This window comes from Octopus sinensis, linkage group LG10 (genome assembly GCF_006345805.1).
Source record: "Octopus sinensis linkage group LG10, ASM634580v1, whole genome shotgun sequence".
NCBI lineage: Eukaryota > Metazoa > Mollusca > Cephalopoda > Octopoda > Octopodidae > Octopus > Octopus sinensis.
In genome coordinates, this window is record NC_043006.1 from 64,772,637 (window position 1) to 64,790,530 (window position 17,894).

At 39.6% G+C, this 17,894-nt stretch overlaps 1 protein-coding gene across 4 annotated transcripts in view; it reads right to left on the reverse strand.

The window, feature by feature from the left end:
• LOC115216568 (calcium-binding protein P) overlaps positions 1–17,894 on the reverse strand; it is a 110,204-nt gene that overhangs the window by 61,536 nt on the left and 30,774 nt on the right. The gene's annotated exons all lie outside the window — the stretch shown is intronic.

Sequence of the window (17,894 nt, forward strand, 5' to 3'; positions counted from 1 at the left end):
AAACAAAAAAATGATTGGACAAAGTTAAAAGAATAAGTTCATCTAATTGAATAGACTCTCCTACTTTAATAATAATATTGGTTTCATATATTGACACAAGGCCAGCAATTTTGGGGAGGGGTTAAGTTGAATACATCAACCATCAGTATATGACTGGTACTTGTGCAAGAGTAGCTGTGTGGTAAGCAGCTTGCTTACCTACCACATGGTTCCAGATTCAGTCCCACTGCATGGCATCTTGGGCAAAGTGTCTTCTACTATAGCTTCGGGCTGACAAAAGCCTTGTGAGTGGATTTGGTAGATGGAAACTGAAAGAAGCCTGTCATATATATATATATATATATATATATATATATATATATATGTGTGTTTGTCCCCTCAACATTGCTGGTGTGTTTATGCCCCCATAACTTAGCGGTTTGGCAAAAGTGACCAATAGAATAAGTACTAGGCTTACAAAGAATAAGTCCTGGGATCGATTTGCTTGACTAAAGGCAGTGCTCCAGCATGGCCACAGTCAAATAACAAACAAATTAAAAAGAAAAAAAGAATAATTAATAAGTATATTATAATCCTTACTACTGGAGGCACAAGGCCTCAAATTTGTGGGGAGGGGACTAGTCCATTACATTGACCCCAGTGTTTCACTGGTACTAAATTTATTGAGCCTGAAAGGATGAAAGGCAAAGTTGACCTCCACAGAATTTGAACTTAGAACGTAATGATTGGCGAAATACCGCTAAGGATTTCGTCCAGCATGCTAACAATTCTGCCAGGTCACCGCCTTAATTATAATCATTATTATGGTGGTAGTAAGCTGGCAGAAATCATTAGTATGTTAAACTTGCTTGGTAGCATTAATTCAGAGTTCAAATACCACCGAGGTTGACTTGGCCTTTTGTTCTTTCAATATTGATAATATACATACCAGTTAAGTACTGGGGTCAATGCAATCAACTTAACTCCTTCATCGAAATTGCTGGTCTTGTGCCAAAATTTGGAATCATGATGTGATGATGATAATAAATAATAATAAATCAAAATCAATCAATATCAATGGAAATTGTAGCTGTGATACCAGTGCCGGTGGCACATAAGAGAATCATTCCAAACGTGGCCGTTGCCAGTGCAGCTCTGACTGGCCTCCGTGCCGGTGGCACGTAAAAAGCACCATCTGATCATGGCCATTGCCAGCCTCGTCTGGCACCTGTGCTGGTGGCACGTAAAAAGCACCCACTACACTCATGGAGTGGTTGGCATTAGGAAGGGCATCCAGCTGTAGAAACATTGCCAGATCAGACTGGGCCTGGTGCAGCCTTCTGGCTTCCCAGACCCCAGTTGAACCGTCCAACCCATGCCAGCATGGAAAGCGGATGCTAAACGATGATGATGATGATGATGATGAAGAATAATCAATACAATAGCATGTTCCTATTTGCCTTTTGTGTAAGGCTAAGTAACTCAGAAAGTAAAAACAAACAATTGGTATTTATGATAGTGGTGGTGGCAGCGGTGGGGGTGATATTGTTGACAATGGTGAATGAAGAGAGAGAGAGAGAGAGAGAGAGAGAGAGAGAGTATGCAAGGGAGTTAAAACATGCAAGAGGAGAAGTACAAAACTGAGAGAGTGAATATGATACACAGAGAGAGAAGGAGAAGAAAGAAGATAAAATGTAGTGGAACTTGTGACATCACTGCTTCTTTAGTCATCTCATTCTCTCTCTTTCTCTCAAGTATTTTTTAAGTGGATCTTAGTATAGGAAATAATGGCATGATTAGTTGGAATTATTACATTTCATTACCGGAAAATTCACTGTAAACATTTTTGCTGTAGGAAAATTTGTCTTTAGAAATTCCACCATAAAGGAGGCACACAAGATACTGGAAACTAGACTGTAAATATCTTAAAGAAACAACCTCTCTCTAAATGGTTGGGTTCGATGATGAAATTGCCATTTTAGGAAGATAAAAAAACCCACAAATTTGTTTTTCCAATTTATTATTTTTTTTACAGCAAATTTTCCTATAGCGAAAATGTTTATGATAAAATTTCCTATAACCATTACATCTGTACAGCAAACTAAATACTAAGGTTGTCTGTATGTAAGTAAGTAGATAATTATGTATGTCAGTATGTTTCCATCTACTACATTCACTTCCAGTATATCAGTGTGTGTATGTGTGTATAAACTTCCAATCATCTTACAGTTTTACAGTAACTGTGGCCTACTGTTAAGGGAACTGCTTATTACTATTTTTATTAGGGTCTCCTTTTGGAACATTACCATAACTTTTAAAGTGCGTATACTATCACTGTTCATCCCATCTCATTCGATTTCAATGCAAACTCCAAAATTTTCTGTAACCAGTAATAAATATCTCATTCCTTGAGCTTGTCTCAATAATGAAGAAGTCGTTAAATGACAGAATTGTCTAAATCAGTGGTTCTCAACTGGGGTCCATATGATCCTTGGGGTGGGGGAGCTCTATATGACCCTTGGAGGGTCCATGTATGATTTTGTTGTTAATGTTTATGTGGAATAAATTGGTTATGCTTCTATGATACACAAAATATTTTAACGATTTTTTTTTTATTCAACTCCTAATAATAGGCTCAGAAGTGGCTGTGTGGTAAGAAGCTTGCTACCCAACCACATGGTTCTGGGTTCAGTCCCATTGTATGGCACCTTGGGCAAGTATCTTCCACTATAGCCTTGGCCTGACCAAAGCCTTGTGAGGGGATCTGGTAGACAGAAACTGAAAGAAGCCCATCATTTGTGTGTGTGTATATATATATATATTTGTTATTTGTGTCTGTTTGTCCCTCCACCATCACTTGACAACTGACGTTGGTGTGTTTACATTCCTGTGTGTGTCTACTTGGATGCCCAGTGTGTGTGTGTGTGTGTGTGTGTAATCACAGTATCAATCAGACCATCAGATGCTGTTATACACTACTGATAACAATACACTTCCAATTCTATCTTGATTGCATCATTCTTTTTGGTGCCATTGTTTCATCTTGATAGCTAAAATAGCATGTGCGCATGTGAGAACAGCTTGTAAAGAAGTGCCGATCTCTAATTTTGGAGGGAACCTGTGGTAGAAGTAGACCCAAGGAGACGTGGGATGAGGTGGTGAAGCACGAGCTTTGAACTTTGAGTCTCTCAGAGGCAATGACAAGTGACTGACATCTTTGGTGATATGCTGTGCTTGAGAAGACCTAGCAAGCCAAGCGAAATCATAGTGATGACTGATGCTGGTGGCACATGAAAAACTTTTGAGTGCTGGGTCTCATGGAGGCAATGACTGAGACCTTTGGCATTATGCTGTGCTTGAGATTGAAGACTCATCAAGCCAAGTAAAATTGCAGTCATGGCAGATACTGGTGTCACACAAATGGCACACATGCCAGTGGCACATAAAAGCACCCATTATACTCTTGGAGTGGTTGACATTAGGAAGGGCATCCAGCTGTAGAAACCACGTCAAATCAGACTGGAGTCTGGTGTAGGCTTCCAGCTTGCCAGCCCTGGTCAAACTATCCAATCCATGCCAGCATGGACAACAGATGTTAAATGACGACAACGATAATATATATATATCATCATCATCATCATCGTTTAACGTCCATTTTCCGCGCTAGCACGGGTTGGACGGTTTCGACCGGGGTCTGGGGAGCTCGGGACTGCCCCAGGCTCCAGTCTAGTCTGGCAGTGTTTCTACAGCTGGATGCCCTTCCTAACGCTAACCACTCCAGAGGGGTCTGGCATCGGCCACGTTCGGATGGTGCTTTTTTGGGGGGGGGTGGGGGTGCAGAAATATAGGGGAGCAGCACCAGTGGGAGGGGGGTTCAGAGGTCAGGTTCTAGGCAAGTAGAACGTAGGATAGGATATCGAGGAGAGGGGGTAATGCATGGTGAAATAGCGTATTGAAGAGGGGGGTTCAAGAGTAGACACCTATAATGGTGGTGGTGGGGGGGTGCAGAAATATAGGGGAGCACCAGTGGGAGGGGTGGTTCAGAGGACAGGTTCTAGGCAAGTAGAAGTAGGATATCGAGAGAGGGGTAATGCATGGTGTGAAATAGCGTATTGAAGAGGGGGGTTCAAAGAGTAGACACCTATAATGGTGGTGGGAGAAAGAAACGACATCCGGTATAGTTGGAGCAAAATAGAGATATCCGGTATTGGTGGGGGGGTGGGTAGGGCGGGCGCGCCGCGAAGAATCGGCAGCCAATTTCTAATCAGCCCTGTAAGGGAGATAGATCTTAAATATCTATAACGATAACTAGTGAATTATACAGAATATGCAAAAACGAGGCGAGGCTGAAATAGTAAACAGAGTGGCGACTAGGGGAATCAGAATAATAATAATTAATAAATAATAATAATAAATAGAGATACGGATGAATTAAAGTTCAAAGATTTCTTATCTTGGGATCACTTCGTTTACGGACAGACTTGGCAAAAGGAATTCGGAATCAAGAATGAGGCAGGTTACTAGCTTAAGTATGCATAGCCATGGTGAGGAGTAGGAAGAGAGGAGTCCAGACAGACAATGTAAAAAGAGGGGGAGAGAAGGGAAGAGAACCCCGCGAAGAATCGGCAGCCAATTTCTAATCAGCCCTGTAAGGGAGATAGATCTTAAATATCTATAACGATAACTAGTGAATTATACAGAATATGCAAAAACGAGGCGAGGCTGAAATAGTAAACAGTGTGGCGACTAGGGGGATCAGAATAATAATAATTAATAAATAATAATAATAAATAGAGATACGGATAAATTAAAGTTCAAAGATTTCTTATCTTGGGATCACTTCGTTTATGGACAGACTTGGCAAAAGGAATTCGGAATCAAGAATGAGGCAGGTTACTAGCTTAAGTATGCATAGCCATGGCGAGGAGTAGGATATATATATATATATACACTTACATACATATAACACAAGCACACATACATAAGCTTCCACACAGTTTCCATCTCCCAAATTCAGTCTCAAGGCATTGGTTGGCCCACGGCTATAATAGAAGATGCTTAACTAAGGTACCATGCAGTGGGACTGAACCCAAAACTCGTGGTTGCAAAGCAAACTTCTCCACCAGACACTCAAGCCTATACCTATAGCAGAATTAGTAAAATGTTATCTGTCTTTTTCAATTCTGTGTTCAAACCCTGCAGGAATTGACTGTTTTATAAGCTTCCAGGGTTGTAAAATAAAGGATCAGTTTAGTACTGAGATCAATCAAATCAACCTTTTCTCCTCTTCTAATAAAATGTGATCATGTCCCTACATTAGAAATCATTATTAATGGATATTTTTATGATTCACTCAAAAAGCAAAGAACAATGGTTGTGACCTTTTCCATTGTGTCTAAATCAAAAGTTGGGGGAAAGCCAGAAATATTAGATCAAATCCTTTAGGGATTGATTGAGTGCTAGCTCTTAGACTACAATTTTTGGCTTTCTGTCAGAGAGGGGGTGGAGAGAGAGAGAGAGACAGAGATAGACAGTGAGATAAAGAGAGAGATGAGTGAGATAAAGGGAGAGAGAGGAGAGATGCTATCTATCTTATGAGCTGACTCTCCACTGGGAGCTGACAGTAGGTAGGTATTTATGTAGGTAAGTACAACTAATTCTAAATGTGAAGGAATGACGCAACAATGGTAATTTTGTACCACTTGGATTGCTATTGTTCAATGAGTTGATCCAAGCACAGGGAATTAAACAAACTGGTTGGTCACCAAAGCTTCACAGGATGTAAAAGGCAGATATATCATTTAATGCATTCTGTATTAAGAGCTACAAACAGCTTCTTTCTATTGAAACACATGGTTAGGCAGAATTTTGTAACATGCTTTGTGTCTCAATGGCAAGAAACTATTTGTAGCCGTTATCTTAATATTGTGTATATTAAATGACATTTACCTCTCATTGGATGGTGTACTTTCTTGTTGGTCCTTTCTTAACAGATAAGTAAACTATATATATATATATATATATATATATATATATCAGGTTGAAGGAAAAGTTCGTGCACCGTGTTAAAATAATGCTTTTTTTATATATATTTTTGTGGCGTGTGTGTTCATTCAGTTCATGCCATGTTCAATGGTGATTCTCTGTTGAAAAGTACCCAAGACTTGTTTGTCGAAAATGCGCTTTGTTTCAAGAAAACAATTCAAATCTGCATACCGCCAGAAAGACCAGCAACAAGATTGAAGAATTGGACAGTGTGGAAGTTCTGCCACATCCAGCCTATAGGCCAGACATCGCTCCATCTGACTACAGTCTCTTCTGATCAATGCAGCATTTTATGAAAGGTCGCCAATTTGAGTCATTCGATAAAGTTAAAGAAGCTTGTCAAGAATTTTTCGATTCAAAGCCGAAGGATTGGTTCTTTGACCAAATCTGAAAGCATCCAGATCATTGGCAGAATGTTGTGGAAAATGATGGTCTTGATTTTGAAGAATAGTTGCTGTTGATTTTGAATAAATTCTTGCATTAAAAAAAATCATTATTTTAACACAGCACACAAACTTTTTCCTCAACCTAGTATGTGTATATATCATCATTGTTTAACGTCTGCTTTCCATGCTGGCATGGGTTGGACAGTTTGATTGAGGACTGGCAAGCCAGGAGGTTGCACCAGGTTCCAATCTGATCTGGCAAGCCAGGAGGTTGCACCAGGTTCCAATCTGATCTGGCAAGGTTTCTACAGATGGATACCCTTCCCAACACCAACCACTCTGAGAGTGTAGTGGGTGCTTTTTACGTGCCACCAGCATGGGGGCCAGTCAGGCAGCACTGGTAGCAACAAAGCCCGAATGGTGCTTTTTACTTGCTACTAGCATGGGACCAGTCAGACGGCACATATATATATGTGTGTGTGTGTGTGTATATGCATGTATTAAAAAGGAAGAACTCTTAGGAATGCAATCTGTTTGCTCCATCAATTTACTTTTTCCAACATAAATGAAACCATTCGAACAGAGTATATACCTGGGTACTAACTCTTCTCTGACACGTCATTGTTACACACCACAACGTCAGCAAGAATGGCTTTTGCAATAATTCCATCAACACAGCTTCTTACCACACAGCCACTCCTGTGCCTATAATTGCTTAAATTTAATTTCATGAAAGAGAAAGAAGACTAAAAACGACATATATTAATTTTTATGTAGTGAGGTTGGGGTGGGGTGGTTTCTGAGACATAGAATATATTTCGAGGGTTTTCCAAAAGTGAAAAGCTGCGAAATATTGCTTTATGTGATGCTAGAAATAGCAGCCAAATCTCCCTCAAATCATATCTAAGAAAAAGAAATTGCATAATGTTGTCCTAGATAACTAAAAAAAAAGACAGGACAATTACAGAACGTTTTTTGTATCAGATTTGCTCTATCAGAGATGAACTGTGCAGGAGTGGCTGCATGGTAAGAAGCTTGCTTCCCAACCACATGGTTCCAGGTTCAGTCCCACTGCATGGCACCTTGGGCAAAGTGTCTTCTACTACAGCCTCAGGCCAACCAAAGCCTTGTGAGTAGATTTGGTAGATGGAAACTGAAAGAAGCCCATCATGCGTGTGTGTGTGTGTGAGTTTGTCCCCCACCACCACCATCGCTTGACAACCAATGCTGGTGTGTTTACATCCCTGTTACTTAGCGGTTCTGCAAAAGTGACCAATAGAATAAGTACTGGGTTTACAAACAATCAGTCCTGGGGTTGATTTGTTCAACTAAATGTGGTGCTCCAGCATGGCCACAAGTAAAAGAGTAAAAGACCACAACGTGGAACTAGACATAAATTATTGAGGTAACTAACTTCTGGCTCACTATTTCAATAAGCTGTGTGATCTCTCTCATCACTATAACACATATTCACCATGACCACCATCATCACCGTCAGAATCAAACTCAACAAAACAATTTTCATTATAACCACCCCCACCACCATGACCACCCCTTCTAACATCACCACCACATGTAGGGTGGAGAGTGTGTCTGTATCTTGAAGGAAATTAGATTGAGTGGCAAGTTAAAGGTTAGCTTTAATGTCAGACATTGAGTCACTCCGGCAAAACTCCAAAAATCCCGGAAGTCACTTCACAAGGAGAAAAAAAAGACAGTCTCAAACAGTGAAATAATCATTGTGTGTGAGTGTGTGTGTGTGTGTGTGTGAATGTGTGTGTGTGTGTGAATGTGTGTGTGTGTGTGAATGTGTGTGTGTGTGTATACACACACACACAGCTGTAAACACATACATGCGGAAAAGGCAACAGAAACCATAAGTTATTCAATAATATACATACACATTACACATATATTATACACACATACATTCAGACACATGTACATAATGTATATAACATAACAATATTTTGACAGAAATATATGAAAGTGCATTCAACCTTAGATTTATTGATTCCATTATTATAAACCATATTTATAACTAATACATACACACACACAATTATGTCATGTAAACAAATGATTTTAGATGTTACAATGTATATATAGAGAGAATGAGAGAGAGAAAGAGTGGAAGAGGAAGGAGAAAGGGGAGAGAGAGAGAAATAGTGGAAGAGGGAGGAGAAAGGAGAGAGAAAGAGTGGAAGAGGGAGGAGAGAGAGAGAGAGATAGAGAGAGAGAGAGAGAGAGAGAGAGAGAGAGATTCCATTTCCTTTTGACATTTTACCATCACACAAGGTCTGTAATATGTCCCCACAACCCCACACACACCACATGATCCACAGCTGATGTACAAGCAGCTGTTTATAAATACCAAACACAAATAAACATACTGAGGCATGCACATACACACACACACAAGACAAAGGAGAGAGGATGGACCCCCTTTCGCCCTCCTCCCCCACACACCACCCCCATCGAGAAAGTAAAGCAAATTTCAATTTGAGAGATTTTCTGTAGAAGTCATTCAGTACATCACCCCCCCTCCTCCGCTCCACCTCCCACTCCCCGAAATATTTATGCTCATGCCACTGATCCAGTTGGGTTCTTTCCCTTCACTTGTTTATCTTTTACTTGTTTCAATCATTGGACTCTGGCCATGCTGGGGCACTCTCTTGAAGAGGTCTATCAAACAAATCAGCCCCCAGCACTTATGCTTTTATTTATTTATTTATTTATTTTTGAAAGCCTGTATCTTTTGATGAACCGCCAAGTTATGTGGATGTAAACAAACCAGCACTGGTAATCAAGCTATGCAGTGGTGGTTGGGGAACATACCCAAAGACATACAAACACATACACATTAAACATAGATATCTCATTTTGGCATTAGTAATGGCATTAAGCCATAGGAACCATGCAAAAATCTGACAATGGAGCTTAGCACATCACCGTGGCTTGCTCCTCCTGTCAAACCATCCAACCCATGCCAGCATGGAAAATGGATGTTAAAGTTTAATGAAGATGATTATATATATATATATATATATATATGTGTGTGTGTGTGTGTGTGTGTGTGTGTGTGTGTGTGTGCAGGCATGGCTATGTGGTAGGTAGCTTGGTTCTAGGTTCACACGGTTCCAGGTTCAGTCCCACTGTATGGTACCTTGGACAAGTATCTTCTACTATAGCCTCGGGCCAACCAAAGCCTTGTGAGTTTATTTGGTGACAGAAACTGAAAGCCCACCGTATATATATATATATATATACACACGATGGGCTTCTTTCAGTTTCTGTCTACCAAATCCACTCACATATACCCTTGTGTGTTTGTGTTTGTCCCCCATCATTGCTTAGCAACTGATGCTGGTGTGTTTATGTCCTTGTAACCTAGCGATTTGGCAAAAGAGACTGATAGAATAAGTACCAGGTTTACAAAGAATAAGTGTAGGCGTTGATTTCTTTGACTAACAGGCGGTGCTCCAGTATGGCCACAGTCAAAATGACTGAAACAAGTAAAATAAAAAAAAAAAAAAAGAATATTGTGCGAATGGTTTTGTTAAGTACTGTAGAGTTTTACAATTCTGTAATTGTTTTTGTAAACAAACTTTATATGCTTTTGGCATGAATGGTTTTGTTAAGCAGTGTCAAGTGTGTGAGTGAGTGTAATGTGTGTGTGTGAATGTAATGTGTGTGTGTGAGAGAGTGAGTGAGTGTAATGTGCGTTTAAAATTTTTTTAAAGTCAAATCAATGCAACTTATAAAAAATAATACAAGTTGATAGTATGTACTTTTACCTCATACTTCAGTATTTCGGGTTAAGACCTCTTCTTCAAGAAATCTTAAAAGAAATGGTGCTGTGAACTGACTTCTCTGTTCTGTAGTGTGTGTGCATGTGTGTACTGTTGCCTTGACATCCCATGATGGCTGTAAAGCAGTATCACCACCATACAAGACCTGTGATCCATTTCCAGTCTTTCATGGAACACATATCTGGCCAAAGGATAATATTACCTTGCCAGGAAATAGGCAAAGGTTGGCAACAGCAAGAGCATCCAGCCATATAAAATCTACCATGACAAATTCTGTCCAACCCATGCAAGCATAGAAAAGCAGACATTAAGTGAAGATGTTTAACCTTTCCAGGAAAATAGACAGAATATCTTATCTCTTCAACAGATTCTTTCACCATAAATAATAACCTTGGAATTGAGAGGTGTCTACTGAAGTAGTGATGTTGGTGGTGGTGGCAATCACAACATTGTGATGGTGGTGGTGGTGGTAATGACAGTGCAGGTGGTGTTGAAAGTGATTTATTGCAAGCAGTTAGTGATGATGATGATTACGATGTTGGTGATTATAATAGTAAAAATGATTTATCGTTGCTGGTAGCTGAAGTGGTAGTAATGACAGTGTGGAGAAGATAGAGACAAGATATAATAATAATAAATATAATAATTCCTTCTACTGGAAGCACAGGACCTCAGATTTGAGGGAAGGGAGTAAGTCGATTATATCAACCCTAGTGTGTAACTGGTACTTAATTTAACAACCCTCGAAAGGATGAAAGGCAAAAGTCAACCTCAGCAGAATTTGAACTCAGGGCGTAAAGACAGACAAAATACCATTAAGCATTTCACCAATAATAATAATAATAGTAATGATAATAATAATAATGCTTTCTACTAAAGGCACAAGGCCTGAAATTTTGGGGGAGGAGAAAGAGGATTATATCGACCCCCAGTATTTTATTGACCCTGAAATGACAAAAGGCAAAGTTGATCTCAGTGGAATTTGAACTCAGAATGTCAAGATGGATCTCAGAACATAGTGGGAGACGAAATACCTAATTCTTTACTACCCACAAGGGGCTTCACAAAGAGAGGACAAACAAGGACAGACAAACGGATTAAGTTGATTACATCGACCCCAGTGCTTAACTGGTACTTAATTTATCAACCCCAAAAGGATGAAAAGCAAAGTCGACCTTGGCGGAATTTGAACTCAGAATGTAACAGCAGGCGAAATACTGCTAAGCATTTCGCCCGGCGTGCTAACGTTTCTGCCAGCTCGCCATTAATAATAATAATAATAACTTTTCCCTAATTTTGACACTATACCAGCAAATTGAGAAGGAGAGGGTTAGTCAATTACATCAATCCCTAGTACTTTATTTTTACTGACCCTGAAAGAATGAGAGGTAAAGTCAGCCTCAGTAGAATTTTAACACAGAATGTAAACAGTTGGAAGAAATGCGGTTAAGTATTTTGTCTAGTATGCTAATAATTCTGCCAGTCCACCCACCACCTTAGTAGTAATAATTCTTTCTAGTTTAGGTACAAAGCCTGAAAATTGTGAGGTGGGTGTTAGTCAATTACATCAGTCCCAGTATTTGACTGGTGTTGGGTTAAAATTTGATAGGAGGGGAATAATTAATTTTATTGATCCCTGTACTTTGACCTCGAATGGTAAAGTTGACCTCAGCAGAATTTGAACTCAGCTCGAAGAAATTCAACTAAGTATTTTATACAATGCAATAATTATTCTTTCCTACTCTAGGCACAAAGCCTGAAATTTTGGTGGAGGGGGGGGGGCAGTCGATTACATCGACCCCAATATGCAACTGGTACTTAATTTATCGACCCCAAAAGGATGAAAGGCAAAGTCGACCTCAGCGGAATTTGAACTCAGAACGTAAAGATAGATGAAATACTGTTAAGCATTTCGCCCAGTGAGCTAATGTTTCTGCCAGTTTACTGCTTTGATGCAATAATTATTCCGTCAGTTCACTGCTTTGATGATGAAGAAGTAGAAAGCGGAGGAGAAATAGGAAGAGAAAGAGGAGGAGGAGAAAGAGGAATGACAAGAAGAGGTGCAGTAGAAGAAAAAGGAGAAAGAGAAAGAAGAGGAGAAAAAAGAGCAAAAGAAGAAAAAGAAAAGGAAGAGAAAGAAGAAAAAAAGGGAGAGAAAGAAGAAGAAAAGGGAGAAGAAAGAAGAAGAAAAGGAAGAGAAAGAAGAAAAGGGAGAGAGAGAAGAAAAAGAAGACGAAGGAGGAGAAGCAACAGTAGCAGCATGAGAAAAATGAGGAGAAAAATAATAGCAATTTTCTGGGAAAGATTATCCTAATCTGAGTGGGTTTCTCTGAAAGACAGATTGTGTGTCTTTCATGAATTCAATAGGATGAAGAGAAGAGATAGAACAGTGATAGGCAGGGAGTGGGTGATGACAGGGGATGAGATAAATATGGTGGAGGTTGGAGGGCATGGCTGTGATGGCAAGGATATGTGTGTGTGTGTGTGTGTGTGTGTGTGTGTGATATTTACCATAACACAAAATGGTGTGCATGTCTCCTGTCTTGTGTGTCAGTCACTCACTATTATTATTATTATCATTATTAGTATTATTAGTATCAGTATTATTATTATTGGACAAGAAAGTGGATGACAGCAATTGGTTGGTGGCAATGGCTGAGAGAGGAGATGGTGGGAATGACAGAATACACAAAGCAAGGTTCTAAAAGACGAAGTTGGCGGTGACGAAGAAGAAGGGAGATGGAGATTAAGAGGGGTGAGGGGGAAGGGGAATATGAGCAATGTTATGTAACCTTGACTTAAATCTGACTGGTGGATGGTTTACCTGTCTGGACAGATCTCAGTGAGGAAAAAAAGCAGAGATTAATTAGCTTTGTCATATAGACATGTTTATTTATATATATATATATATATATATGTATGTATATGTATATACACATAGGGAATGATGGTAAATCGTTACCCTTCTATATTTTTAATTTCGTGCATTTGCATTGTTTGTTTTTGATTTTGTCGACTACACAGTATAGTTGGGTCAGTTGGGCACTGTCTGTGAGAAAAACAGCACCATGACACAATTCACTCTGCCAGAAATTTGGAAATAACATGCTGTACTACTTGCCATTCATGTTGGAAACTCCAATACAAACATTTTGAAGTGTTTGGTGGTCAATCTGAGGACTGTGTAGAGGATTTGGAAAGAGTTGGAGGAGTCTAATGGTGATTACGAAGGTATTTGACGGAATCACTAGTGATGGCGATGTTATGCCTACATGGCCTCACACTCAACACAGAGGTCTAAATCAAGTGCCTAGAGGAGGTAGTGCTGCCCTGGGTCAAGAAGCTGGCTGCTGGAAGATCCTATGTCTGGCAACAGGACTCTGCACAATGCCTCACAAGCAGGAAAACCCAGTCATGGCTGTCAGAAAATTTCTGCGACCACATCACCCCTAACTGCAGTCCCTTGATCATTATGTGTGGGGTGCAGTTGAGAATGAAACCGACAAAACTTCTAACACCAAAAATGAACTGAAGGCAAATATTATGGCAACATTCACCAACTTAAACAAGCAGACTGTCCAGAAGAGTTGCAGGAGATTCTGAAGTCGTCTGGAGGCCGTGGTTGAAGCCAATGGTTATTTTATTGAATAAATTTACTCTTTAATATTTCAAGATATTTTTATGTACTTTTGGTAAATATATCTGTTAAAGTGAGATGTCAGTGTTATTTTCATTTTTGTGTAATTTAGACAACAATATATTCACTGCACTCTGTATGTATGTATGTATATATATATATATATATTGGTCAAGCATGACCATCGAACGTTGGGCCTCACAGAGGCAATCACAAAAGACCGAGATCTCTGAAGATATGCTGTGACTGCGAAGACCTGACAAATAATGTGAGTTCATGGCTGTTTCCTGCACCAGTTTCACATAGCAGCCCCAGCCTATCCGAAGTACTTTGGATCGCAGAACGGCCTGCTATGCTTACCTTGGATTGAAGGGCAACCTGCTGTGCTTGAGGAGACCTGGTGTGTCAAGTACATCAACATCAAAAAAAAAATCAAATGGAAATTGTAGTTGTGATACCTGTGCCGGTGGCACATAAAAAGTACCATCTGAATGTGGCTAAGGCCAGCGCCGCCTTGACTGGCTTCCGTGCTGGTGGCACGTAAAAAGCACCAACCGATCATGACTGCTGCCAGCCTCCCCTGGCACGTAAAAAGCACCCACTACACTCACGGAGTGGTTGGCATAAGGAAGGGCATCCAGCTGTAGAAACACTGCCAGATCAGACTAGAACCTGGTGCAGCATCCTGGCTTCCCAGACCCCGGTAGAACCGTCCAACCCATGCTAGCATGGAAAACGAATGTTAAATGATGATGATGATATATATATATATATATATATATATATATAATATATATATATATATATTATATTATATATATATATATATATATATATATATATATATTATATATATATATATATATATATATATACATACACAGAGAGAGAGAGAAGGATTGATGGATACAGGGAGAGTTTGTAAATGGTATTTTATCTGCTAGAAATAGCAGCTAAACCTTCTTGAAATCATATCCTACAGTTTTAGAAACGATACAATTGGGGAGTGTGATCCTTGGGTACATTGTATGTAATTAAACAGTTAGATAGTCACAGCTGTTTAGACATTGGTGGTTTAGCATGACTAACTGGACATTGATCTGGTTTTTTGACTACTTTTTGGCACACATGTGCACAGGAATAGAGGCATACAGATAGAAAGAGTAAGAAGAGAATAAGGGAAAGAAGGGAGGAGAAGAAGAGAGGAGAGAGAGGAAGGAAAGAGGGGGAAGGGGGAGAGGAGTGAGAGAGGGGATGGAGAGAGGAGGGAAAGAGGTGGGAGAGAGAAGGAGAGAGAGAGAGGAGGGGGAGGGAGGGGAGGGAGGGGGAGAGAGGAGGGAGAGGAGAAAAGAAAGAGGTGGAAAATATTAAAAGGTTTGCTTTTAAATAAATCAGCAACAGTGAACAGGTGAGAGACCAAAAGATCTGATATTCCTGGCTGAGACAGTTCAGATCAGAGTGTGAGAACACAGAGACAAGGAACTGCCTGCAGTGGATTTGAACCGCTCATCTATGAGCAGGTAGTCTAATATCTTGACCATTTGGCCAGTTTACTTTTAAGTAAACCTAACACAGTAACGAGGTGATTCATCATAATTACAAATTTCAGATTTTGGCCCAAAAGTAGCAAGTTTGGGGTGTATGAGTCGATTACATCAACCCCAGTGCTCAACTGGTATTTTGTTGACCCTGAAAGGGAAAGGCAAAGTCAACCTCAGTGGAATTTGAACTCGGTGTGATTCATTATAATTATTAACACTCATTTGTATACTTCTTTCAGGCAGCTGGTATACATACAGGAATCTATGGTAATGAAGAGAAGCACAGCTCACATATTACAGCAGGGCATGGTGTTGTTTAACCCTAGGTCAGTCTTGGTCATGTAGGTCTGTGATCAAAGTTGGTCAACTGTGACCATCCTTTTTTTAGGCGTATCCAGGAATGCATTGCTCAAAGTATCTTTTTAAAATTTCTTTTTAAGATGGTAAGAGGCTTGTCTTGTGAGTTACTTGGTGACCTCACTGGTGCTGGTTCCACATAGAAAGCACCAAGTACATTCTGTAAAGTGGCCGGCATTAGGAAGGGCATCCAGCTGTAGAAACTATGCCAAAGCAGACATTGGAATTTGGCGTAGACCTCTGATTCATTGGTTCCTGGTAAACCTTCTGCCCCAATCCAACATAGAAATGATGTAGGGTGTACCAGACAGGTGATATGTGTGATAAACAACAGCACAGCTCACCAATGATAAGGGATATTCTTATAGACAGGTGATGAACATATATATCTACACTGATAATCACCAGCACAACTCACCAACATTATAGGATATTCTTACATTTCAGGTAACATATATATATATATATATATATAAAATAAACGCATATACAGCTCACTACCTTATAAGATATTCTTACATTTCAGGCAACATTATACATATATATACATACATACATATATATATATATATATAAAATAAACGCATATATAGCTCACTACCATATAGGATATTCTTATAGACAAGTGGTGTACATATATATACCTACAGGTGATAAACACCAGCACACTAACAATATAAGATATTCTAAAAGACAGGTAACATACATGTATATCTACAGTGATAAACACCAGTACAGCTCACTTACAATATATAATATTCTTATAGACAAATGATATACATGTATATCTACAGGTGATAAACATCAGCACAGCTCACAATATAGGATATTCTAAAAGACAGGTGACATACATATACATCTATAGTGATAAACACCAGTACTACTCACCTACACTATAGGATATTCTTATAGACAGATGACTGACATACATACAAACATACATAGAGATAAACACCTGCACAGCTCACCTACAATATAGGATATTCTTATAGACAGGTAGCATACATATTTATCTACAGTAATACGCATATATATCTACAGTGATAAATAGCAGAATAAGTCACTTGCTACAGACAAATGCCATAGATCTGTGATGATAAACAGCAGCACAGTTCACCTACAAGACAAAGCATTTCTTTCACTCTACCTCCGCAAACTGCACAGCTAATCTACTATAGTGAAACATTTCTCACATGTGACATACTTAGATCTGTAACAATATATGCTGGCATAGCTCAGTCACCTACAAGACAGAATATCTTACATGATACTAGTAGCAGCAAGCTGATCTGATGCAGCATAACGGAATCTCTCTCTCTCACAGACAGGTGATACACAAAGATTATCATCATATTCATTATCATCATTTAACATCTGCTTTTCCATTCTTGTGGGGGGTCAGATAGAATTTATTGAGGTAGATTTTCTATGGCAGCATACTCTTCCTGTTACCAACACTAACTTATTTTCCTATAGTGAAACAGGTTTTTCCTGAAAGACTGGACATGAACAACCTCGCTTATATGACAGTGATGCTCATTTACAACCATCAGGTGATGTCTAGACAGGTACACACAAATATACACACACACACACATTGTCGTTTTCAGTTTTTACCAAATCCGTTCTCAAAGTTTTGATCAACCCAGGGCTATAGCAGAAGGCACTTATCCAATGTGCTATGCAGTGGGATGAACCCATTGGGACTGAACCCAATACACATGATTGGGAAGCAAGCACCTTAACCACACAGCTACACCTGCACCTAGGGCCTACAAGAAGGGCCAGTGATCCAGCCCAGGGTCCAAAGAGTAAGGAGGAGTCCATGACGAGGTTCTGGAACCTCCTCACTACAAAACAATAAAAAAAAGAAGTAAAATGTAAAAAAAACTTTCCTTCACAGCTTTCTTGAATTATGAGAGAACCATTCCTTTTAGCCTGAAAATAATCTTGTTCTGTTAATCCAAATTTCTGGTGTGGCTGTGAGGTAAGAAGCTTGGTTCCCAAACACATGGCTCCGGGTTCAGTCCCACAGAGTGGTACTATAGCCTCAGGTTGACCAAAGCCTTGTGAGTGGATTTGGTAGATGGGAACTGAAAGAAGCCTGTCATATGTGTGTGTGTTTGTGAGAGAGAGA